Here is a 26,990-nt window from a genome sequence, read left to right on the forward strand (position 1 = left end):
GATTTATGTCGGCTCATATCGAAGGCCTGTAGGATTCATAGGAAACTTTCAAAGACTTGCTATCCACCTATGTATTTTCCTACAATAATACTGTAAGTGCCCATATTAATTTTGAGTTTTTGAAATTGCAAACTTCTTTTTTGTATAACTCTCTATAAAGAAAGAGATGGGTAGATAATATTCTGATAATTTAGTCTTCCTATTTGCAGGATGCAGAAAAGCAATAAACAATCACAATGTCATTTATCTCCTGAAAGTGAAACCTAGCATGGTTTTGGGGGAGAGGTTGCTTTCATGGACATTATTGGGACCCTCAACCCCGTTGAACACACCGTCACTGTCAGATCCTATCTTGACATTATTTCCGACCAAGTTTTGCCTTACATTGTGACCGTGTATCTAGATAGCATTAGACTCTTTCAACAAGACAACGGCACTTGTCACAAGGCCCGCACTGTGCAGGAATGACTGGAGCATCAAGCATTTCATGTACTCTCCTGACTGCCAAATTCCTTCAACACTAATCCCATCCAACATTTATGGGATGCGGTGGAGCGTAGCATAGCATTTGCCAGTCGACGCCAATATCCCGTTCCGTTGCCCAACTCTAGGACATCTTTCTATCTAGCTGGTCCAGAAATTTCCCGAGGACACCTTCCAAGGTCTCGTGAAGTCGATGTCACGCCAGGTGCAAGCAGTTATCATGGTGAAAAGCAACTCAACACGCAATTAGGTAGATGGTCATAATGTTTTGGTGGAGTTCTTTTTATTTGAGGTTCACTCTCGCAAGAAATGTCCGAAGTTACTGTTTCTATCATTTATTTTAGATTAAATGGCATGATTCAATATTCTCCTATGGTACTTAGACACATTTCCTCTTTACAGTTTACAAACTAAAAACCGGTCCAAGGAGTACACTATTTTATTGGAGAAAAGCATTTCTACGTAGCATGACTATCAAACATTCTCATTTTTTCTCCTCTGAAGAATCACGTGAACAATGCGAGATCTAGAAAGACTAACGTGCCTCTAATTTTTGATTACTTGGGGCAAAACGAGTTTCGAACACGCCTCCTTCCCTGTTTCTATCTCGTTGCCTGGCAGCCAAAAAAAAGTAAAGCAATATCCATACGAATTCGTACCTGTAATGGAAGTGCAGAACTTCCTTACAGTATCGCTGTGCAAAAATTGCGGTTAGAATTAAACTTATATGGGATGGGATTATTAAATAGCACGTCTACTTCAAACTACTGAGTGGGTATCAGCGCCCTCTGTGGAATGGGTTTCATAACATTTACTTTCATTTAAAATTGGAGTAATTTGCAATAATATACTCAGTGGAAGACAGACGTTTAAATATACATATTTTAATTTGATATTATAAATTCTGAATTATATATAATCACGATATATTAATGAAGTATTTTTCTGTAAAAATAAAAGGCATGACCATGCAATAAATTCGGTTTATACTCCAGGAATTTTCCTGGAGTATATGGTGGAGTATAAACAGAATTTTCTGCTTATACTCCACCATATTTAACAGTCACGTGTAACAGAACGACTGTCAACACAAACGTGCATACTACTGTGTTGTCGCGTTTGATCACTCAGCGATGGCAGCATATATAACCTTGTACATATCTACAAGTCAACCTTGCCCTCATAGTAGCACAGTTGGTAGGATTGCTGTCCTCCCTACACCGGATGGATCAGAAATCGCAAATACCCACGACTGGACATGATTGAACCAGAGATCTTGAAGAAAACTGCAGAATTTGCACCGCACTTACTACTTACTCTATACAACAGATGCCTGGAAACGGGCAAATTCCCCATAGCATGGAAAACGGCAAACACCAAGTTAATATGGGCGCCCCTGTTAGTTCCGTAGTAGCCAACATCGCCATGGAAGAATTGGAAGAACAGATGTTCCTGAACCCACCTGTACCTATTACAACATGGTGCAGATATGTTGATGACATCTTCACCATCATCTCACGTGACTCTGAAGCAAAATTACTAGAATATCTCAATTCCCTGTCTGCGTTCATCCAGTTCACTCTAGAGTTAGAAGTTAACGGATCACTCCCGTTCCTGGATGTCCTAGTAAAACCTGTGGGCCCACACCTGGAAACCTCAGTATACCGTAAGCCTATGTGGTGCGGACAATTCACAAACTACAGATCCGGCCATGCCCCAGTCATCTCAACAGCAGTGCCCGAACTCTATTCTCCAGAGCTTGGAGCCATTCCAGCCCAGATGCAGCTAGACGCAGCGAGATTTCTCGTGTGAGGACAGACTTAATCAATTGTGGCTACCCAACGCACGTACTAGACAAGTGCCTATTGCAAGTACAAGAGCTCACAGTCCACCCGAGACCACTAACACAGGACAATACCTACCGCCTACGTTCCCTACTGTCCAGGCATGTCAGGCCGGATCTCGAAAATCCTCAGGGAATACCGCATAAAATGCGTACAGTTGCCTGGTAGAAGCCTACGTTCTCTGGTCTCCAGTGTAAAGACCCCCGTCACCCCTCTCTTACGCAGTAGTGTCATATACCGCATAACCTGCAGAGACTGTGACAGCTGCTACGTAGGAGAGACTTCGAGACGTCTTCAAGACCGCCTTACAGAACACGACAGAGCAATCCGCCTTGCTGAGACCGACCAGTCCGCAATAGCAGAGCACTTCTGGGGTACCCACCACGACCTCAATCCCAAGTGAGGCTATGAAATAACAGACCACTCCCGGCACTTTCGCCACCGCCTATGGTCAGAGTCACTCAATATATTGAGCAATTCGAGAGCCATGAACCGCTGCAAAGGCATGAGACTGCACCCCATCTTAGAGACAACCGTTTTATGCCTCGACAAGCACTGGAGGAAAACTGCGCATGTCCGTGCAGCAATAATGAACGCCAGTTTAATGAATAACGTGCCTTCACACGCTTAACTGAACGCATAACTGTATCCGTTAAGTTCAAATTTGTTGAGAAAGAGACACGATTGTCTCGAAAGCTACAAAGTATTTATAATTAAAGATATTTTACTGGGTTTATACGCTATTATTATTTCATTGTACCATGGATCCCAGGACAACATGTCCATTTGTCGTTACCAAGTTAATACTTAAAAATCCTAACAAAAACCCAGACTGCCCAGAGTCATATCGACCTATCGCACTGTCTGTGGTCAGCAAACTATATGAGAGACTGCTGCACAAGCGAATCAAAAACCACTATGAGAAGGCAGATCTGGCGGCTAGGAATCAGTTCGGATTTAAGCCGGGTTCCTCCACAGTGGATGCACTTGGAAACCTGCTTCGGAAGGCGCGGAAATGCAGAAAAAAATACCTACTAGCCATTTCAATTGATTTTACCAGGGCGTTCGACTCACTATGGTGGCCGAGCGTCCTGGGCAGACGAAGGGAGGTTGCAGTCCCTATCAACCTATACAAGGTAATGGAGGACTACCTATCTTGCAGGAAAGTAGAAATAAATGCCAACTACCAAAAAGTCACAAGGTCTGTACACAGGGGCTGCCCGCATGGGTCTGTCTTGGGGCCACTCCTTTGGAATATGGTCCTCGACGAGCTCCTGAACCTGGACCTGGTCGGGGCCCAGGCCTTTGCGGACGATCTTATTCTTACCATTGAGGCTGAATCTAGAGCCCAACTGGAAACCACTGCCAACCAAGTTGTACAGAAACTACAACTTTGGGCTACTAGAAACCAGTTAAAAATTTCACCGACGAAAACCACATCTATTCTACTAAAAGGATAGATGCAAATACGGCGTCCACACCAAATTAAAACAGAACGTGTGACCATTAAACTCGCCAACCAAATGAAATATTTAGGAGTTAACCTAGACACAAATCCTTTCAACCTCACCTACAATATATATGGACGAAGATAAGATGTTACTCGGCAATGGTGACGAGGGTTACGAGAAAAGACTGGGGATTAAAAAAAACAACACTAATGTTGTATTATAAGGCAACCTTCATCCCTGCGATAACTGATGCTGCGGCAGTGTGGTACAGCAAAACGACACTTGCAGTCAATAGGAGAACTCTGGATATGATACAAAGGACCATTTTATTAACAACCACACGAGAGTGCAGAACAGTAAGCACACCAGCGTTGCAGGTGCTTGCTGGAGCTCTCCTTCTCGATTTTGAAGCTGTAAAAGCTGGCTTGCTCTTCCTGCATGCTAGAGAAGTCGCTGCCACCTTCCAGGATTTCATAATTTACCCAGCGAGTAGTACAAAAACAGAAAAAGTCCGATTACAGGCTTACCTACTCCGGGAGTGGCAACAAAGACGAACCGATACAACAAAAGGAGAAATCACACGAAAATTCCTCCCGGACCTCAGCAAAATATACCCAAAGCAACCGACCTGGTACTTTCCAGGGATGCACTTGACTTCGCTGCTTACTGGTCATGGCCCCTTTATCGAGAAGCTGCTTGGGTTCAGCCTTGTTGAGGACTGCACGTGTGGGGAGGTCGAGAACTGGAACCACTTGGTCTCCGACTGCCCAGAATACGAAGTTCTGAGAGGCATCCTGATCACAAAGATACACTACCTTCCGAAAGGACTGGAATCCCACTTCATTGACACAGAAGAGGAATACAGAGCACTTTCTCAATATGCACAAGACCTCTACGAGAGGAGAAAACTGATTAGCAGTTTTCTCCTCTAGTAGAGGTCTTGTGCATATTGAGAAAGTGCCATAAATCAATTAATTACCATAAATCGTGTCGGACAAAAGACCACCACAAGTTAAACTGTACAAGACCATAAAATACTCTCCAATGGAGTGACTACAGAGAAAAACCCTGAGACAAGAAAGTGACAAACACAAGGACGGGCCTTACCACATGAGCGACTGGACTGAAATCGACTCGACACTGAAGAAAAGAGACTTAACGCAGCCCAGCTGCCAAACGCCATTTGGCGACTTGAAGAGGGCGCCCTAGCCTCCATCTTTAATACCCCTATCCCCGGCAGGGGGAGGAGACGGTCTTACTGTCTTCTCCCCTCCTCGCCATTCCCACTTTCCCTTCTGGTGGGGCATGGGCATACCCCACTGTGACTTGGGGTCGCCTCCTCTCTCGACTCCATACTTCTGCCTTTTCACCCTAGACTTCAGTATCCCCACCCACTCTACCTGCACATACGCAAGCGAATGCCCTACACTTCGGAATTAATTTAATCATCTCCAAATTACCTTTTTCGCCCATACACTCGACCTTTCAGAAATTTAGCGTTATTCCTCATCGAATTTACCAAAAATACATTTTTTTCTCTCTTTTTATTATTATTATTTTTTTATAGGTCCTAGCCGCCGAAATCTCAGGAAACTAAGCGGCAGGACTTGCCAGAGTAAATCTTAGTCTACTGGTATTTCTTGGTCTGCCTCCACGAGGCGAAAGTGGGGAAAACGTTGGGCCTCAGCAGGGCGTCCAGCGGCTAAACGACCAAATGAACAACGGTACATGACACTACACATATACAATATCCATACACTTTCAAATCTCTGTTATTTCCAGCGAACTGGTTCACCCACAATGAAAACAACGCGGAGATGGGGGAAAGCCCTGGTGCCGTTTGACCCTAAACACACTTTACACCGGATGGAAAATACCCGAGTTGAGTCCCATCGATGAAGGAAGGAATTTTATGGACTTTTCTCACGACGTGGCTGAATTAGTCGGTCTCAGGAGAGGGTAGCATGTTTTTTTATCCCGGAAACTCGGGTTGTTTTTCATCAAGCAAACAGAAAATCGACCTCAGAACACACGCAATTTACAGCCAATATACACGGAGCAACATGGCCTTAATAGCTGATACCCATAAAACCCTAGAACAACAACAAGTCAACCGCAATATTATACACCCTATTGAATCTCATAAAAATGTTCCAATATACAAGGTGCGTTGGATTCTAAGGTGGATTTTAATTTTCGAGGACAGAAAAAGAGTTGCACGGCGCTCGATCTGACAAATATGACGGGTGCTGCAATGTTGTGATCTTGTTTTTCGACAAAGGAATGAACAGCGCATTGTCATGATGCAAACATCATTTGTCCGGCCATAAATTTAGCCGCGTCTTTCAAATGTTTTTCAAGTCTTCCTAAAATCTGATTAACAGTCTGATTTGGTGGGACAAATTCATGAACAACAGCACGACAAGCATGGACTTTATCTTGGATAAAGACCTTGCTTTCTTTAAACAGAGAGAAGAGGGAGTTTGACACTGCATGCCCAGGATTCATCTCTTGTTATCACCGAATCCAAAAAGTTAGAAGTTTAACGAATTTTTTCCTCATTTGGACTGCAAACTTCCACACGTTTCTGCTTCTAATCATCTGTCAGGAAGCACGGAACCATTCGCGTGCTCACACCTTTCTCATGCCCAACAGCCCTGTCAAAATTGTTCTTACTATTTCTTTGTACACGTGTAACTGTTCTGCGATTAATCGAACGCTTATCCGACAGTCTTCGCGCACGATCTCTCGTCTGTCGTTAAAGTTGACGGTCTTCCTGTCGCTCTCTGAAGCGTTTGTGCCATTCGCACACACGTGACTGACTCGTGGTTTCATCACCGTACACTTTCTGTAACATCTCCAACGTTTCTGGCCCTTTCTTTTTTTTAACGAGTTCCACTAAAAATTTAAGAACAATTCTTTGCTCTAAATTAAGATCACTCATTTTTCCACCGGATGGTTAAAATATTGAGTCACTTAAAGGGGCACAGTTCAATCAAAACATAGAGGTTAGATGACTGATTTCAAGAAGAATGTTTATTGTCGGATGCCACATTGCTGGTTTGTCTATTCGTACAACTGCTGACAGTCTACACCATTCAAAGTACTATCAGTGAAGCTATCATGAAGTAGAAACATAACGGTACTACTAACGTTCAACAAAGCCTGGGAATATCATGGACGTTGACTCCACATGATCAGAGGGCACTCGGAAGGACTACGTCAAGAGGGTTGTTGTACGGTTTTATGCATATCCGCAGCTTAGGCCATGTTGCGCCTTATATAATATGTTTGTAGATTTAGTGTGTTCTGTGATCTATTTACTGTTTGTTGGAAAAAAAAAAAAAAAAAACCATGCTATCCTGGCCTGAGACTGGCTAATTCGGCCACGGTTTGAAAAAGACCCATAATTTCTTGCGTCATTGACGGGATTCGCACTGGGGTATTTTCCACCCGGTGTGGGGAGTATAGTGATTATACCAACTGTACTACCTACGAAAGCTGTCAAGAGGGGTTAAGGTCGGTACGAACGTTACGTACTGACCTTCAGATTTCATGGAAGAGCAGCAGCACATAATTCGACCATTGTCGACCTCAAATACCAGTGTCTCGTCTTGCATAGTGAAACGAAAGCTGTAAGAGCAACTGATTCAAAGAGCAGTGAAAATCAATCGTATGGAAAAGTCGTTATACCCTATTCTGATCAGGTGGGTAGGGGTGGAGAATGCCAGGAGAGCGTCTGCTGCTGGACAGGATCGTGCAAAGATGAAAAAAAAAAAAAGTCATATTAGAGCCACCAGAAAACGAACTCATCTGTCCACGTGTAATAAGTCCATAAATTGCATGTGTTCTCTGGTCGATTTTTCTGTTTTGCTGGAAGAAAGATCCAACTTTTCGGGGAAGGAGCTTGCTGTACACACCTGAGACCGACTAACTCAGCCACGTATTGAAAAAAAGTCCATAAATGTTCCTCACGTCATTGATGGGATTCTAATCAGGACCTTTTCTGCCCGGTGTGGGGAGGATGGCGATTATAACCACTGTGGTATCAGCGTGGATGGCCAACAAGGAAATTCAGCAGAGGTAGGGTTATGGTTTGGCATTGTTTCTCATGATACGGCCTGTGACCTTTTGTGATTGTGCTGGAAACGATGAATGCCAACAACACCTATCTTAGCATTTTTATTATATTCTCCCTACGACGTGGCAGTTTTTGGATTCAAACACGTTTGTTTCTACCCGGAGGGTTAAAACATTGAGAACTGAAAAAGTCGAGTGAGAAGCAGACCAACACATTCGACATCGATAGCTCAACTGGTCACTGTTCTACAGGATGAATGGAGCTATCCATCCTTCCACTGGTGAAACCTATCCAGAAGAGCGTAATGCTTCGTAGCGACCAAAGGAGTGATATGCTTGGCTGGTGCAGCAAAAGCCCCAGGCTTCCTTGCACCATATGGCTAATTATAATAATAAATATCCGATATTAGTGAATATTTTAATTGTCCTCAAACCTTAACTTGATGATTTTTGCCACGAATCTTTAAAGAAACATCAGACCACCAGGTATACCAATTACAAGGTATAAGAAGAAGTCTCCTGCTCAATATTACGTGTACAATACCCAGCAAGGCCAGATTAAAGTCCTTATGTCCTAGGCAGTTTCATTTTGTAGATCCTTTTTGGACGCATTTTTATGGGCGGATAGAATTCTATGGGAAAATGGTCTTATCTTTTTGTTCTTACAAATCAAAAACGTTTAAAATGGTGTTGACAATTTAATGTCATTACATGTTCATAATCATTTCTGTGTACAACAAAAATTATTCAAGCAATGACCAGCATATAACTAGTTTGTTTTCTCAACCCGTTTATGCTCATGGATACCTGAATTAGACCATTGGACAGATACTTAGTTTCCAAAACTCAAGAAATACACAAAATCCTCTTGAAAATCTTTCTTAAATATTTGTGCTCTCTCTCGTGGTTACGTGATAAGGACTATAGTAGTCACGTGAATGTTGTTTCCAGAGCGTCTTCCACTTGGACATCAGTAAAAAATGTGTATAAATTAATTCCTATTTAATAACTAGATTGTTTAAGGAATTAAATTTTAGAAACTTCTAATGGCAGAATACAAACCTTATGATTGGTTAAACCAAATAAACGTACATCTCGAACAAAATGCAAAGTCATGTTTCCATTTACTGAGAGGAATTCTGCATTAAAATAGAAGTATTCTCTATTGAAATTGAATAATCCCCCATTAGCATGAACAACTATGCAAATTATATCTCAGCGCAGTAATGAATTCTGAATGTTTCAATCAATTATTTCTAAATCGTTAGAATAAATTCCATACTTCCATAAATAATTTAGGATTATTAACAGGATATTCGGAAATTACACTTTATCTGCAAAATTCAGAGAATGTTAACAACAAAGGATATTCTCCCGAAAGTAGTTTTGCTTGTTTTTAATAGGGTTTTAGGAGCATCAGGGACTAAGGCCATATTGCTCCATGCATACTGTCTCTAAATTTCATGTGTTTTGTGGTCGATTTTTTGTTTTGTTTTTTAGATGAAAAACCCGAGCTTCCAGGAGAGAAAAAAATCATTTTACCCTCGTCTGAGACCGGCTAACTCGGCCACGTTGTGAAAAACGCCAATAAAAATTCCTTACGTCATCGACGGGACTCCAACTCGGGTTTTAAAAAAAAAGTCCGCTTACTTTTTCAATCAGGGCGAAGCGTGAAATTATCACGAGAGAAAGAAACTAAAAAGGACAAGTAATAAAATTAATGAAGTACTGTAGGGATGTAAGCACCACCAATGAACTCTCTGCATCACAAGGAAACAATCAATACAGACTCCTTTTGCGGATCTATCAGAGATAACAAACAAAGAATGTGCTCTTTCAGGTTCACTTAATTAACGTATCCAAGAAGTATGTTCGATGAAAAGCCTTTTTTTGTATTTCCTTTATATTAAATTCACTCCTATATATACAGTGTCTATTAAATCCAGTCTCGAGACAATATCTTTAACCCTTTTTCTTTTATTGGATGAAAGGAAAATGGCTAATAAACAAGAACATTACATTCTTCAGGATAGAATACCACTTTAGTGACGCCAAATGAACAACAGTTTGGTCCGTTGGAGCTCATATCCCTTGACTTTTTTCTCTTACCTTTTTCATATTAGGCAGTCCCCTCGATTTACTCTCTTTTTACAGATGGGAGTGCTAGTATCGGGGTTGGATGGAATTTTGGGAAAAATACGTAGACATTGGGAATATATGGAATATTTCGCATACAGGGCCCTCGTGAATAGCACAGTTAGTAGAACCACCATCCTCCCCATGCTGGGAAGGGGAGGTGAGTTCGAGTCCCGTCGATGACAGTAGGAATTTTTAAAATTTGTTATTAAAGAAGTGAAGAAAATCTTTTACAAAAGAACTGCAATATTAAAATATACATGGAGTATTTCAAACATTATGAAGTGATGATAGATAGCAATGAATTAATTGTCTTTACTCTTCAGTAAAGCGGCAAAGTGGCAAGTATGTATGTGTTAAGTGCCACTGCAACTAAGGCTATGAGGCATCAGTTTATTTTGTCTATAAATTACATGCATTGTATGGTCGATTTATCTGTTTGCTGGATAAAAAAACCGAAGTTTCCGGGAGATCCAATTGCAAGTGGAATTTAACATCATGCTTTTTTTTTTTCTTTCTTTCTTTTTTTGGGTATCATTGTATTTCCTTAATTGAAATACAATATAATACTTTTTCTTAAATACTGTCATAATGACACCATTCTTTTTACAGCCTAACCACAGTGGGCTGTGAACAACCAACAAACGTGCCATTTCCAATATGGAAGCAACCGACACCTCCCACAATCATGATATTTTTACTACATCCAGTAACTGCAACTTTATCCCTTGGACTTGAGCAACCAGATGCAAATTGCCATTGCTCTAAGGTACGAAGTTGCTTGGTATTTTATACTGCGAGCTATGAGGCATAGTCCATTACGAATCAGGTGGTCATATTCAGTGATCACTGAGTGTAATTCGATGTACTCTCTTCTTCGATCAATCGAAAATGAACCTTTTGAAGAATTTAATATACTGTTTCATAAATTTCTTGTCTTGTCGAAGGCCAGATTGAAAATTATCGTGGACGTTTCCTCTTCCATGAGAAAATCATCTGTTCCATCGGAAACATATCCAGCATAGTACTCTACGGATGGAGTTGTCATAATTCTGTGATCACTGAGTATACCTGTATATTATCTTTGTAGAAAAGCTATTAATTCCTAAATTTTACATTCCTATAAATGTGTATATATCACCAGCCCCAACAAAGATATAATTGATACTACCCATGTTGGACTGTGACCAACATGGATTCATGTCATGACCTACTCATAGACACGAATCTATGGGTATTAAATAATAGTATGAAAATGGATTAATCAAATTATATATATAAAACTATTTACCTCTGAAGAAATATTTTATTTCTTTTTCTACATTATTTCGCCCTCGTGGGTAGAACAGTTGGTAGAATCGCTGTCCTCCCAAACTCGAGTGGAAAAGACCTGGGTTCGAGTCCCGTCGATCACGGTAGTAATTTTAATGGGCCTTTTTCAAAACGTGGCTGAGATAGTCGATCTCAGGCGAGGGTAGTTTGGTTTCTTTCCCCAGAAACTCCGGTTTTTCATCCAGTAAATAGAACATTGACCACAGAACACGCGCAATTTAAAAACAGTATATATAAGGAGCAATATTATCTTAGTCATTAATGCTCCTAAAAGCCAACAACATATTTATCAGTTCATTTTAATTTAATTTAATAAATATTTGTAGTTTTAAAATGCGAGAGTTCCGAAATGTTATGGATTGCTATAAGTTAACTTTCTGTGAATGTAATTTTTTTTATTATGTTATTTATCATGGTATATAAAACGTCCCCATTTTTCACTCTTAACACAGAGCAAATTTGTATCAATGATCTTTGCAGTGAGTAAAGGATCAAAGATTCTCTTATTAGCATTCAGGATGTTCATAGTAGGAATAAAGTTCGTGGAAGTAAAGTCATACTGTCTGGTTAAATTGTCTTCCTATTTGTTGACCCTGTCAGGATGCGCTCTTAGACAAAGCGGAAGACAGAAATAAATTCATTTGATGTTCAAATTTCCTTCAGTTGCTATTAGCCTGGGGCTATTAGAGGAAGAGACGCGTTACTGCGATTTCATGTTCCCACTGGGAGTAGTTGGATGAAGAATTCTCGACAGAAAATGAGCGAAAAGGTCACCTTTGTCCGTGTTGGTCGAATGACAAACATTTTTATGTTTAAAATCCACTCTGAAATTCTGTACTGTATTTTTGGTTGTGTTTCTGCGAACAATTTCAAAGAGGGATAGCATTTTTTTTTAGATTTCGAACCAATATTGTTGGCGTTCTATAAAACAATATTTTACTCCAAATTATTAACCATGTGAAATGATTTTTTTATACTCGCGTATCTATTTATTTGACATAACGTTTAAATTTATCCGTAAAATCCATTAGTATATCAAAAATGTCGATAAAGTTTTGTAATCTGTCTGAAATAAAGCGTAAATTTATTTGATGGAGCGATATTTTAACCCAAACCGTCATTTTGGTGACCAAAATGTATAAGACGATATGCCCTCGTGGGTAGCACAGTTGGTAGAATTGCCCTCCTCCCTACACCGATTGGGAAAGACCCACGTTCGAGTCCCGTCGATAACGTGAGGAATTTTTATGGGGGTTTTCACATGGCTGAGTTTCTCAGTCGAGGGTAGAGTGGTTTTTTTTTCCGGAATCTCGGGTTTTTCGTCCAGCAAACAGAAAATCGACTACAGAACTCACGCAATTTTTACAGAAGGTATATATGGGACAATATAGCCTTAGTTGGTTGCTCCTAAAACCCAATAACAACAAACCATTAGCGATCTATTGATATGACCACCCTAAATGAGCAAGCGAAACCTTTCCATTAACCAATATGGTTTAAATTTGTTTGTAGGGGTTTATATATATTTTTATAAAGTTGTTTAAGGTTCTATAATTGTTTTATTTCATATATAGAATAAAATTTAGCTATTTAAAATAAGTGGTAGCTTTATTTGTTGCCAAACTATGATCTTAGTAATTACATTGCTATAACATACACTGTGATCACTTAATTATGACTACCCCATCCGTAATGGACTATGCTCCATAGCTGGCAGTATAAAACGTCGAATAGCTTCCTACGCTAGACCAGTAGGCACAGTCCAATGCCAGTTCAATTGAACACCTGTGGGATGTTTTGGAAGGGGAAGTGAGGCTCATGGATAAGCAGTCGTCATCTATTCAAACACTGTGGAAAGCCCTGCAAGCAGCATGGGTGCAAATCCAACGGATGTCTTCACACGATTATTATTATTCCATTTGAGTTTGCTTTCAACCTGTACAACTGGTTGGCTAGAAGGGTGTACATAGAATTATAAAAACATAATTAGAAGGACGATCGACAGTATTTGACAATGCACTTGACTGGATTGAGGGAGATAACTTGTGGGAAGGGAGAACACATCTAGTTGGACACTCTGCGCACTGTACTGGGCTGATAGAAACCCCAGTCTCTCACAGAGGGCCTGTGTGTCCGCTGGAAAATATATTTCACGAAGAAAATGTCTTTCATTTTACACCGTACAATGAAAGACGTTTTCTTTGTGAAGTACATTTTCTTTCTCTAATAAATCACTTCTTTCTTTCCTCAAATTTGGTAGAATCATTGAGCTTTAATCATCTTATAGCAGAGGAAAAAATCCACATTATTTTCATCATAAGGAAGGCATCTGCAGTCCCTTTAGCTCCTATCAACGAGCGCCACTGCAGAATAGTAAAAAAAAACTGCCAAACAGAAGAAAAATCCCAAACTTTGGATCTCTTCCATGTACCGCGTGCTCTCTCCAAGCCCTCAGTTTTCACGTACATTCTTAGTTTTATTATGTAAGCATAAACACTGATGTTAATAGCAGAATCAGGTCAGCTACAATTTCAGCTACTTGATACTATTTTCATTTTACTATTCTTCTGAAACAAGTTCTGTTTATTTATTTATTTACAAACTTCTCATCCACAGGGGGACGCAGATCCTAGATAATGGTGAGAACGCTGAGAATTACAGAGAATCAATAAAACAGTATTAAACCAATACAAAACTAGTATTGAAATATGTATAAAATTTGGATTAACAAAACAGAGTAAAGAGCAATTTCTTATTCTTAGACGGTTTAAGTGTAAAATCAGTATTGTGATTATTCAATACCTGAAGGAAACTGAATAGAGGACTTCTAAGTGTTGAGTACGAGGGACAGGCACTGAGAAATTAGTTTTATAACGAGAATTCAAGAGGGCTATTTGCTTAAGAAGTGGAAAATCGATAGTACAGTTTGGTATTGTAGACAAAAAAAGACCCATGGAGTGAAGAGGAATGATTCTGAAGAGACCGCAAAGAGCTCCGGAGTTTGGGCAGTGAAAGGCAAGACGATTTCGAAGCATAAGAATTTAATTTGAATTATCTTAACTCCGTGAGAAAGACATTCCTGTCGTGGAACCAAATAATATCACAATAATTAAAATTGGAAGTATAAGCTGCTTGTAGAGAAGAATTAACTTTTCACTCCTGAAAATCGAGGAAGTAATTAATCCAAGAAGTCTGGAAGTCTAAGATATTATATGATCAACGTGGGAAGAGGGATGAAGGTCAGATCGAAATAGGGCACGTAATATAATAATCAGTAAAGACAGATTACCTTTTTATGGGTTTAGAAACAAGTTATTTTTATTGAGTCAGAGTAAGAGGGAATAAAGACCAAACTGTGGTTCATCGCTGTCAGTTGACGAATAAACAACTTTGTAGAATTTAATATCATCTACATACAGTTGCCACTCAACATTAACGGACTGAAATAAAGTGGATAGTTCATTAATATAAACAATAAAGAAGAGCGGACCCAAGGATGAGCCTTCAGGAACACCTTGCGAAACAGTAAGTGGAGTCGAAGTATCATCAATTACGGGCCCTCATAGTAGCCCAGCTGATAGGATCGCAGTCCACCCTACGAATTCTGGAAAAGATCCGAGTTAGAATACCGTCGATGACGAAAGGAATTTTTATGGGCCTTTTTCACAATGTGGTTGAGTTAGTCGGTCTCAGGCGATGATAGCATGGTTTTTGATCCCGGAAACTCGAGTGCAATATGACCTTGGTTGCTGATGCTCCTTTAAAAATATATATAATATTACGGATAGTTTACGATTTTTGAAGCCATGAATCAAGAAAATCGAGTAAAGGGGGCAGTAGACCATAAGATAAAAGCATGAAGAGCACAAGATCGATGTGGACAGAGTCAAATGCATGGGAAATATCATGCATTGAGTCGGCGGTGGTGAGAGGCGCCTGCGCGGAGTCTTTAATCGCTTCTCGAGGAAGAAGTCTGAGTCACTTCTCCTACCCTTGTCATTCACAACAACTGGAAAGACTCAAATAGACAACGTTTTCGTTAGTTCCTCAGTTTTAGGCCAAGCCGGGGTATTAGAAACTTTTTTCAGTTACCATAAAGCTCTCTATTTAAGATACTACACTAACGACTATCCGTGACTAAGAACCCTTCATCCTGAGTGCCCGGCACTCAGTAGTTGACAGATTTATTTTGTCTTTGTATCACTGTCTTATTCTGACAGTTCTTCAGCTTATATTATCCGATTTACCAAGAAGCTTCGGACCTGTTGTGAACTGCAAATTTCACAAGAGATCCGGAATTCTCTTAAACGATTTTATTTTTAACAACCATCACGCAGTTTGTTCACGGATGCATTATGGATGCTATTCTCTTGAACAGCAGAGGTCATTCACAGACTGGTGATTCGTGCTACAAAATATTCAAGTCTATAATTTCTTAAAAATTACTATATAGTCTAGCCTCTGATAGATCGCAGTTCAGAAGAGAGTGCTGATACACCACAGAAACCTGGAATAGTCAATGCATGAGGCTGGAAGCCCTTGTAATTGATTGAGCCGAAAGCGTTAATTACTCAAAGTCCACTCTATCGAATAGAAATGCCAAATAAGGCATTATTCAGTCAGAATAGGGATTTCTCTCTGGCAAAGGGACGACCACACGGTCAGAAGAGTTCACAAAAGAGAAAAAGAGCACAAGAAACAGCACCGTATTTAACAGTCACGGACTTGAATTCCTAGAAGCACGTGTACTTATCCAAGTGAGTCAAAAAGACGTGGTGATGCGTGATCATTTCTATTAATCTATGAAAGGCACACTCAGAAATATAAACAAATGGATCGAATAACCATGAGTTTGCAATTGTATGAGGTTCACCAGTTAGATAAAGATATTTAATAACTGTTCTTAACAAGGCAGTGACTACTATATGCAAATAATAAAGTACCATCGTTAAGGAAGGAGACATTTTAATGATGTCTAGACCATTAATAAATTTTTAAGGGACGCGATTAAAATGCCAAACATCTTAAGTCACAGAAGAAAAGAATTGGAGCAGAAAAAATTTTTCCTTCAACGACCTGAGCTCATTAAAATGCATATGGAAAGAGATGGATTTCGTATTATTTTCTATGACCTTTTGTCTTGTATCCTTTTAAATTTCGTACCACTCAGAGCTACAAGAAAACTTAAATTCCAGGCAGCAGAGAGAGAGAGAATGTATAAGCGGTTCAGATTTTAATGATGTCTTAAAATATCTGTTACGAGGAGGAACGAATTTCGTTTCAGTTGAGAAATTTATCAAGTTTATCGACTCCTACATAACCTACGCTATTTCGGAGAAGGGTATTGCAATGACTACGAATATGATGGCTGTTCTCGTGCTACCATACTCTCCCTTGGTCGACGCTGACTGACTAGTTAAGTGTTCAGGGAATTTCTTTCGCAGCTTCTATAAAAATATATTCCATTTAAACAAGTCACATTTGTTACAGCTGGCTCCTCTTCCATGTCCTGTTCTTAAGGTTATTACCGAGGAGAGAATAAATGTAGAGTATCTGTAAGGATTTTTCTGCTACCATGCGGCACTCATAGTTCAGTTTTACTTCGTTGACTCCAGAACCAGAGATGACATGTTGGGGGTAGCGAAACCCTTCATGATTATTTTATGATCTCTACAGAGACAGTGAATTGATGTAAGCTGTCACTGCATTAGAACTGACAGGAAATTACTCTTGTTCCTTTCTTGAATCTACGATCTTCCACTGTTACTACACTAAAGTATAAAATCTGTCTATACGTTTTGATAGTAAGTGGTTTTTCGTTCTTAAAACATCTTGGAATACATTTTTCCCAGAAGGGAATTCATCAGTTTTAATGTTAGCTTCAACGAAATGCCCAATTTAATTCAGCTCTTCAGACGAATTTAACTGAACTGACTTCAGAGATGAGTCCTGATTGACAAAGTATTTAATGTAAAAACGTTTAGTTAATTTGAATTACGTTTAGTTAATTTGAATTACGAGACTTGAAGGTAGAGTCACTGGCCAAAAAATTAGAAAATTTGTTGACCATAAACCGTTTGCATGGATTCCACTAGGTGTCTGAAGGATGCTAACTCCAGATTTGACCATACCATTCTTCCATCAGGATATTTGTCAGCTTCTGTATTGTTGTCAGTAGAGAACTGCGAAGCCGAACTTCCCCTTCAAACATACCACAGACATTCTCAGTTGGACTCAGATATACAGAATTAGGCGGCCAGGGTAAATGCTGGAAATCTTGGGCATGTTCCTTCAACCATTCAGATACAATTTTTGTATATACTGTATATATACACAAAACAAACAAAATCATTTCATATTTATAATTAAATCTTATTTCTAACAATAATATTTACAAATCTCTATAAAAACTACAGTCGACTATAAATAACAACAAGCTCAAAAGAAGCTGTTATACGCTGTGATTTATATCTTTTATTCACTATCGTTCTCTTTTATTCTAAGAATTTAAAATAACAAATAAGAGACTGCTCTGCCATGGCGCTCTGATTTTTTGAAGATTTTTATTAACTTTATTTTTTGTTTATTTTATTTAAGTTTGGTTACTTAAACTTAATCGCCTGTTTCTTCAGCTGACTCTTTAGAAATTTATTCAGATACTTTTTCCATAATAGGAAAATGTTATTACGAATGGGCAATTCTAATACACTGGTGTGCAAAACTTAAGTACCAGCATTATTTCTAAAGGCTACAACCACAAAATCTTTACTTAAGGTACTCTTTACTGATGAGAGTAGATTCAATCTTAGCAGCGATTCTGGACGTCAGCTAATCTGGCGAGAGGTTGGCACACGGTATCACCCGCAAACATCACTGAAGGGATCGATATGGCGGTCGAGGTGTTCTCGTCTGGGTAGGCGTTATCTTGGATGGACGTACACAACTGTAGTTACTGGAGGGCGGTACTGTAACCGGTGCACGCTACTGTACTGAGGTAATTCTTCCCTACTGCCTCTGTTCCGAGGTGCCATTGGCCCCGAGTTCGTGTTTATGGATGATATCGCCACATCCCATCTCACTGCAGCTGTTGATATGCTTTTGGAAAGCGAGGACATTGTTCCTATGGATTGGCCTGCCCGTTCCTTCGATCTAAATCCCATTGAAAACATACGAGACGCTCTGGGGAGACACCTAGCGGCACGTCCACACCCACCAGAAAATGTTCACCAGCTGAAGATGGTGCTGACAGAGGAATGGACGATGTTACCGCAAGAACTTATCAACAACATTGTTCTAAGTATGGACAGGCGGTGCAAAGACTGCATTGACATTAGGGGTGGCCATATCTCCTACTGAAGACCACCTCTTCCCTTTGTTCCATCTTTGGCAGTGATACATCTGTATCATGGCAGCCAGTGCTATGTTACCCTTTTTGAATAGTCCTTCTGTACCGTTTTTTTCGTTGTTGTGTCAGTGTTGTTTCCTTCATTTCTGTACCTCACGAAATTTCCTTTGGTATGTTTTTCCCATATCTAGGCCACTCCTATGAGAAGGTACAGGTGAAAACTTGACTGGTCCTTAAATTTTGTACACCTGTGTAATAACCATACTGCAACAAAAAGAGGAAAATTTAGTACGCATCCTCCCATTATACTGGTGTATGATTATGTAAACTAAACCGGAATGAAGTTGTATGCGGTGGTTGCGATTAGTATTTAGTGATCACATGATTTCACCGCAGATAAAGAGAACAATACGACTGACCTCTAAATATTGTAACGTTTTCTCAAGGTAGGAGGAAATTCATCATTTTTAAGCCATCGTCCATTTTATGATGGCTTAAAAATATTGTTTTTTGTAGGGATTTAGGCGCATCAGCAACTTAGGCCATATTGCGCAGTTCATATGTTTGTAAATTGAGTGTATCCTTTGATCGATTTGTTGTTTGCTGGACGAAAAACTCGAGTTTGCTGAAGAAAAACTATTCTTCTTTCGCCTGAAACAGACTAGCTCAGCCACGTTGCGAAAAAGGCCCATAAAAATTCTTCGCGTCAATAACGGGATTCAACTCAGGTCTTTTCCACGTGGCGTGAGGAGGACAGCAATTACTTCAAATCTGTTACCCACGAGGGCTAAATATATATATGAACTTACGTGGGTAAGTGGTTATTTTTGAGCACTAGAAATATGAAAAACTTTTATAAAACCGTATTTGGTAGATCGAGTTTGAGATTGAAAATGAATTCCAGCCGATGTAGATGATTAACACTGCTGGGTAAATCTTTACGTCTAAAATTTCGGAAAACTGTCTGATCACTGTACCTTTTCCTAATATTTATCATGCAGTACAGCACATCATTATTACAACTGAGAACAATCAGAAAATAAATAAATTTAAAACACATAAATACAGCAGAAACTCTAAAAATCCGGCAACCTTGGGATTTGAATATTGCCATATTTCTGCATGAAAAGTTATCGACAGTTCCACCACTTTAATTTTCATAACGTAACATAATACACTGAGTGATCACTGAATTATAACCACCTACCTAATACTTCGTAGGTCCTCCTTTTGCCCTCAGTATAGCAGCTATTCGACGTGGCATTGAATCAACAAGATGTCGGAAGCGTTCATGAGGTAGGGCCAACCAAGCTGTCTCTAATGCTGTCAGCAATGTAGGTATGGAGGTGAATGGTGTATCCAGACGCCTGATATGCCTTTCCATAGTGTCCCACAAGTTCTCTATGGGATTGATATCGGTGGAGTTCGGAGGCCAATCGATATGCTGCAAATCAGAACTGTGTTCCTCAAACCATTCCTGCACAAGTGCCCGATGGCTCGGCTCATTGTCATCTTGGAAGACACCATCGCCATTCGGAAAAAAAAGTGTGAAATAGAGGGGTGTACACAATCAGCAAGCAGTTGACGATAGCGAAGACAACTGCTACGTTGTTTCATATGCATCAGGGGGGTCCAAGTTCCTGACAGTGAAAAATGCCTCACACAACCGCCTCCACCGATCTGCACTTTTGATACCATGCATGATGGATGAAGAGCCTCATGTTGTTGACGCCAAATCCGTACACGACTATCCGCGGTGTGGAATGAATAACGTGACTCATCCGACCAGCACACCTTCTTCCAATCTTCTAACGTCCAACTTGCATGCTCTTTGCACCAGGGGCGCCTCCGTAGCCAGGTGGGCAGGAGCAGCAGTGCGTAGTACACGCTTCTTGATTAGACCGGGGTTCGAGCCCGTGACCACCAAATACGGATAATGCGGAAAGGTCAGGGAATGACCACCGCATATCCCCGGAGCAATATGGCCTTAGTTGCTAATGCTCCTAAAAACCAAATAACAACAACAATAACAACTTTTCACCAGGCGAGTCTTTTATGCCGATGAAACTTGGTTAGGAGAGGATGCCGTAGGGGTCGTCTGCTGGTATAACCCATGCGTGCGACGCATGGGCATGCCAGATATTGTTCCGGGTTGGCCCATGTTGTATTGGGTAGTCAACTCTTCAACAGTGCTTCGCCTGTACGAGTCGTCGGACCCGGCGCTCACCTCTAACATCATCCTTTCGCTGACCTTTGCAGTTTTGCCGTCGGGTCGTTGTTTGATCATTTTGACGTCAGCCCTGGTACATTTTAACTATGGTGGCTCTCGAACACCCCACCAGTTCAGCCGTTTGGGAAATCGAGGCACCAGCTCGTCGAGCACCAACAATCTGTCCTTTATCAAGTCCATAAATCCTTCCTTTAACCATCACGCTCGGCATTTTACTACCTACTGAACCAGTGACACCTTATCTATGCTACGTAGGTCGACAAACTCCACACTCTCGTACCACACGTGGTCAACGGGTCGCATTCAGTTTTCATAAGGGTGGTCATAATTCAGTGATTACTCAGTGCATATCAGTATACTGCATTTTGTTTTTACTGTGATATAACAATTTACTATATATAGAAAATGAACAAATTAAAGAATATAGACTATAGCTTTCTATTATCTTTAGCTATTCTAATCATAATTATACTGGAACAACAAAGAAAAAAAAATTTTGGCAGGCATTCTCCCGTTATATCGTTATGCACTACCCCGCCATTAATATCCAGACTCCTGCATATCTATAAATAACCTTGATTTACAGGAAAGCTAATAAGCCTGTTCTGAAATCTTTAGCCTTTATAACAGCTTTTAATCTGCGTGGAACATTCTCCAAGTTTTATAAATGTTCCTCAGATATTTTCTACAATTCACGCTTAACAGCGGTGAGCAGACCAGCTCTGTTTTCTGAGCAGTCTCTTCTCGCACGCGCCCAATTCATCCCAGATGTTCTTTATAGCATTGAGGTCAGGGATCTGTATTCACCAGCCAACGTTTAGAGGTTCAGGGCCTCAGAACTAGTGTGTCACAACGCGAGATGCGTGATATGGAGCATTGTCCTGCTCATAAAGGTATGGGTCTTTCCTGACGCGCTGTCACAACGTAGAGTGGAGTGTGTTTAGTGTCAAACGGCACCAGGGGTTTCCCCCATCTCCACGTGCTATACATTGTGGGTGTGAAACAGAACACTATCAATGCCAGAGGTTTAAAAGTGTATGGATTTTGTACATGTGTAGTGTCGTGTACCGTTGTTCCTCTGGTCATTTAGCCACTGGGCCCCTAATGGGACCCAACGTTGTCCACACTCTGCCTCGTGGAGGCAGACCAGGTACACCACTATTATAGTTATTTACTCTGGCAGGTCCTGCCACCTAATTTCCTGAGATTTCAGTGGCTAGGACCTTAAAAATAATAATAATAATAAATAAATAAATAATAAAAAATAAAAAATTAAAAAAAATAATAATAATAAATAAAAAATAATAAAAAATAAAAAAAAATAATAAATAAAATAAAATAAAAAAATAATAAAAAAAAACCGTTATAGTTATGGGTCAGCCAAAAAGAAGTACTATTTATGCAAATAATGTTGTTAAGTTTTTGGGTGTAGGGCTCAAGCAATTTAACAATGTTTCAGACACTAGTAATTATAATTAAAAGAGAGAGAGAGGGGTGGGGAGACTGAAGGCTGGGGGGAAAAGACAGAAATAAGGGGTCCATAGAGAAGATGACCCCCAAATCAGTGGAGCAGGCCCATGCCCCACCAGAGGGTAGAGAGGGGAGCGAGGGGAGGAGGAGCCCAGAAGTCACCTCCCCCCCCGCCCAAAGAGTGGAGGCAAAGGGCCACGCAAGGGAGCGTGGCTTAAAAAAAAAAAAAATCTATAGAGTCCCAAAGGAAGGTCTTGTATCTGGGTGAGAGCCAGTTTCGTTGAGTCCAAGGATGGTTAGTTTAGTCGTGGTGCCTGTTCTTGATCCCTGTAGATAGCAATAAGTGTCCTTCTTCGGGTGAACAGTCCCTGGGCGAATTTTTCGTCACAACGTAGGTAACGCGTTATTGTCTAGGACGTCTCAGCATTCATGGATTTGTCTAAAACAACCAATGGTACTAGACCATCTCGTTACCTCCGCCAAACTTGAGTTGTCAGGACGATGCAGTGCAGCAAGTAGGTTTCTCCAGGCATTCGCCACACCCAGGCACGATTACCCACTGGAATACTATGTATTGTGACTCGTCACTCTAAAGCACAGCTTCCCATCGGTATACGGTCCAAGAACGGCGAGCCTTACACCAAGATAGACGGCGTCTCTCATTAGTCTGAGTGATCAGTGGCTTGTAGAGAGCCGCACGACTGTGGAAACCCAAAGTATGCAGCGTCCTGCCTGCTCACTGTACTGGTACTGATATGTTTCCCAATCGTCTCACTGGGGGTTTGTGTGTGTGTGTACTGCGACAACATCGGCCCGAGTTCCAAGCGGAGAATTCTTTGCAGGGCTCCCCTGTTAGGTTCCATCAGCTTCAAAGGTTTTCCGGATCGTTTCGTGCCGGTTTCATCATCCATCCCCCGCCATTTGCATATCACATCATCATTAATCATCCAAATATGGGTCTTTTCGTGCCCATAGTCACAAAATCCCACTTAAAGACCAATTGCTTATGGGTCATCCCATTGCCATTCCGTGTTGGAAGTCTATAACTTCATCGATTGCGGCATCTCGCATTCACAATCGTACTATTGTCTCCTCGAAGGCTTCCGAGATATTTATAGTTGTGTCAGGTATGTGGTTCTTGAGTTATGACGTGACCAGCTATCAACAAAGGGGTACCCGGATATTAATGATAGAGTCCGGATATTGATGCCGAATTTCAACGGGATTTCTCCCCGTTGAAATTCAGCATTTTCTTTATTAAAGTTACTGAAACTTCCACAGCAGTATAGTTTTGATTTGACATCATGCACAGTGTCCTACTGTAACTTCAATTTGGAGTGAATCGCTAACACGGCTGGCCGATTTCAAGTGTCTACAGCAGGAATTACTCGTGCTCATGAGATAACAGGTTATTACTAGTAGGCTAGGCAGCGCGTATGTAAATTGTTCGTTCTCTGAAGGTCAGTTTGTTATTTTTGATAATCCTCGTAGGCAGCAGTTATAATCACAGTCTTCCCAACACCTGGTGGAAAAGGCTAGGATTCGAATCCCCTCAATGAAGCGAGGAATTTTTATAGGTCTGAACGCCTGAGAAGTCTCAGGCGAGGATAAGATTTTTCTGCTCCCAGAACTCGAGTTTTTCGTCCTGCAAAATATACTCAAGGATAGATGAGGTAATTTTCGAGTGGCACTAATGACTTCTTTTTTTTTATCCTTTTTGAGCGCTGAACAAATCCACCTTTTCTAGCTCTCTGAATTAAAAACACCTGATGAAAACCCCAAGAAAGTCTGCCTGACCATAAACTGAAAATTACTAAAATAAAAAACAAACAAACAAAAAAAACGGTAATTTGTATATGATAGGCAAGATCTGTTTACTATTCTTCACTTAATTCCATCATGGTTGTTCCAACACTACCATTTGATCTTTAAATAGCATTTATGAAGTTCAGAAAAATGCAAGCATTAATTTCGTATACCTAGGATAGATATATCATATACCATTTTCAGTAACTTATTTAAATGAAAACTTCTAACAATCTAAAAGTAGTTTTTGGTCCTTTTTTTAATGTAATGTAATCTGACATCCCTTCTATAAATATGATATGCACAAGTATAAATAATTTCATTAATAATCCTATAAATAAATTGTTTCATTAGGTGACTGCCTATACTTACGTTTAACCCGAATATAAAATTGTTTCAGTACACATCAAAAATACTGTAAGTACAACAGGTGTATAAATCCATTTTAGCCAATCTCTCATCTTTATGACAATGAAGGCACGCACATTAACCACATTATATATGGGTTTATGTATATGCTTAACTATTCGAAATTACAATTCTATTCGAAATAATACATTCTGTATACTGTTGCTTACACCTCACCAGCAGTTCACTTGACTTAAGGGATGACTATTAAGGCATAATCCTTGATAAAGACAAAGGTAAACTGCAGCTATTATCAATCCACTGCAGGATGGAAGCCTCCTCAACAATTCATGTTGAAGGAATTGGACCATAATCTCCCACGCTGGTCCAGTGCGGGTTGGCAGATCGACCGTATTTAGCAGTCAGGGGCTTGAACCCCGGTCTACTCAAAGAGCGTGTGCTACTGCACTCCCGATCACTGGGCTACGGATGCCAACCTCGATAGCCATCCCTTAAACCATCACAATAATTATCCAAATACGACGACCTGCAATTGTTTCACACACGAAATAAATTAGATAAGACTTCTGTGAAAAACTTCGCACATTTTTAGCAGATAAAAATTCCAGACTCTTATCCAAGAACAGTTTAAACTCCAACCATATCACTACCTTCTAGACGACACTTTTGGTATATGTATTAACTTTGCGAGATATTTATTGCACAAATTTTCTGGAGAATCACATTACGTGAATCATTTAAACTCGATGGAGCTTTGTGTATATTTTGAAGAAAAAGTTTATATTTGATAAGGCAACCATTTTTCCCCAACTAGTTTAATCTGTCTTATCCTCTTAAATAATCGTTGCACACCAGATGTCGTTGTTTTTAAAGTTTAATATAAAAAGTAGTATCCACTTACAGCACCAGAATCGCTCGGCAGAAAATAATTCAAATACAGTATGTATTAGTAACTCGAGCCGATTTATCACACCTATACGCGTGCTATATTCGCTGCTGCTGGTAACATCACAGGCCATGTTTACATTTTCATGAGCAAATTTTGAAAATCGATAAGCTTCGAAGCGTTTTGTGTGAAGTTAATGCATCTAACAAGATTGAAAGCACGGTTGCCATCTACTACGAAAATGCAATTTGAATGCAATTGCTTTACAGATATACGAAGCCTCGGTACATAGCCCGAAAAGACACGCATACCGTGTATTTGAATTATACAAAGACAAACCTATATGTTCCTGCTGCGGGATATCTGGGGATTCGGAACACTAAGACATACATTAAATGCAAGACAGTGACTCCTCATTAATGCAAGGCTCTGTCCAGATAGCTGTTTCCCAATTGGTTGAAACACACGTCGCAGGTGGTAGATGCAAAGCTTTCATCGTGCTACAGACCCAAAATATATTAAATCAGAATTTCGTTTATGGCTTTCCGAAAGAGTTTTATTCATGCCGAACATGAAATTTCTTTTTTCTATTTTTTTTATTTATGTTCTGAAAAATAATATTGTAAATAAAACGAATAAATATCAAAGTTTAACACTATTGGGTAAAACTTGGACTGTAAAATACTGTAAAACTTATCAGTTTTACAGTATTATTTATTTCATGTTTAATAATTGGTTTATTTTCGTTTCTGGTTGATAATTAATTTGGTTTAACTTGTTATAATATTTAAAATAACATATTTTTAAGATTTTATGAATTAATTTGGTTTAACTTGTCATAATATTTCAAATAACATATTTTTAAGATTTTATGAATTATAGATTAACTTTTTCAATCGAATATGGCAGGTGTCGCTGTAGTCGACTCGTGCACGCGAGTAATTGGAATTTCAGTCAATGTTTGTAAAGAGAAATGGTTATGTGCTTAGTTATCACTTAGAATTATAATAAGGATGCAAAAAAATGCATAATTTTCTATTTTCTTTATGATTAAATGATTATTAGCGAGTACAAAATTACAATATATATATATATATATATGTAATAATGATAGGACTTATTACTAAGATAACGAACACGTACACACAAAAATAATTTTTTCTAAATCACATGGATCTGGAGATAAATTCAAAATGAGAGAGAGGCGGGGGGGAAGATAATTCAACGCACTTGATTTTTTTCGTGACTTTAGTTTTGGTTTATCTTTATGACTAGTAGATAATAAGAACGCAATCATGGCCGAAATGAAAAAGCATTTAACACAATCAACTGAATCGAAAACATTAATAAAATTAAATTATCAAATAAAAATGGCTTACAAAAGCTAAAAGTAATCTCTTCTACGACTGGTAAAATGAATTTTGCCAACATAAAATCGATACTGCATCTCACACTGTTCTTGAAACTTGTTTTTCAAGTAAAGTCCAATTATTAATCATAAAATAGATATTTTATCATTAGTAGTAGTTGAGGCACATGATCAGAAAAAATATCAGAA

The sequence above is a fragment of the Mastigoproctus giganteus genome, chromosome 11, assembly GCF_048544385.1.
Source record: "Mastigoproctus giganteus isolate SK-2022 chromosome 11, ASM4854438v1, whole genome shotgun sequence".
NCBI lineage: Eukaryota > Metazoa > Arthropoda > Arachnida > Uropygi > Thelyphonidae > Mastigoproctus > Mastigoproctus giganteus.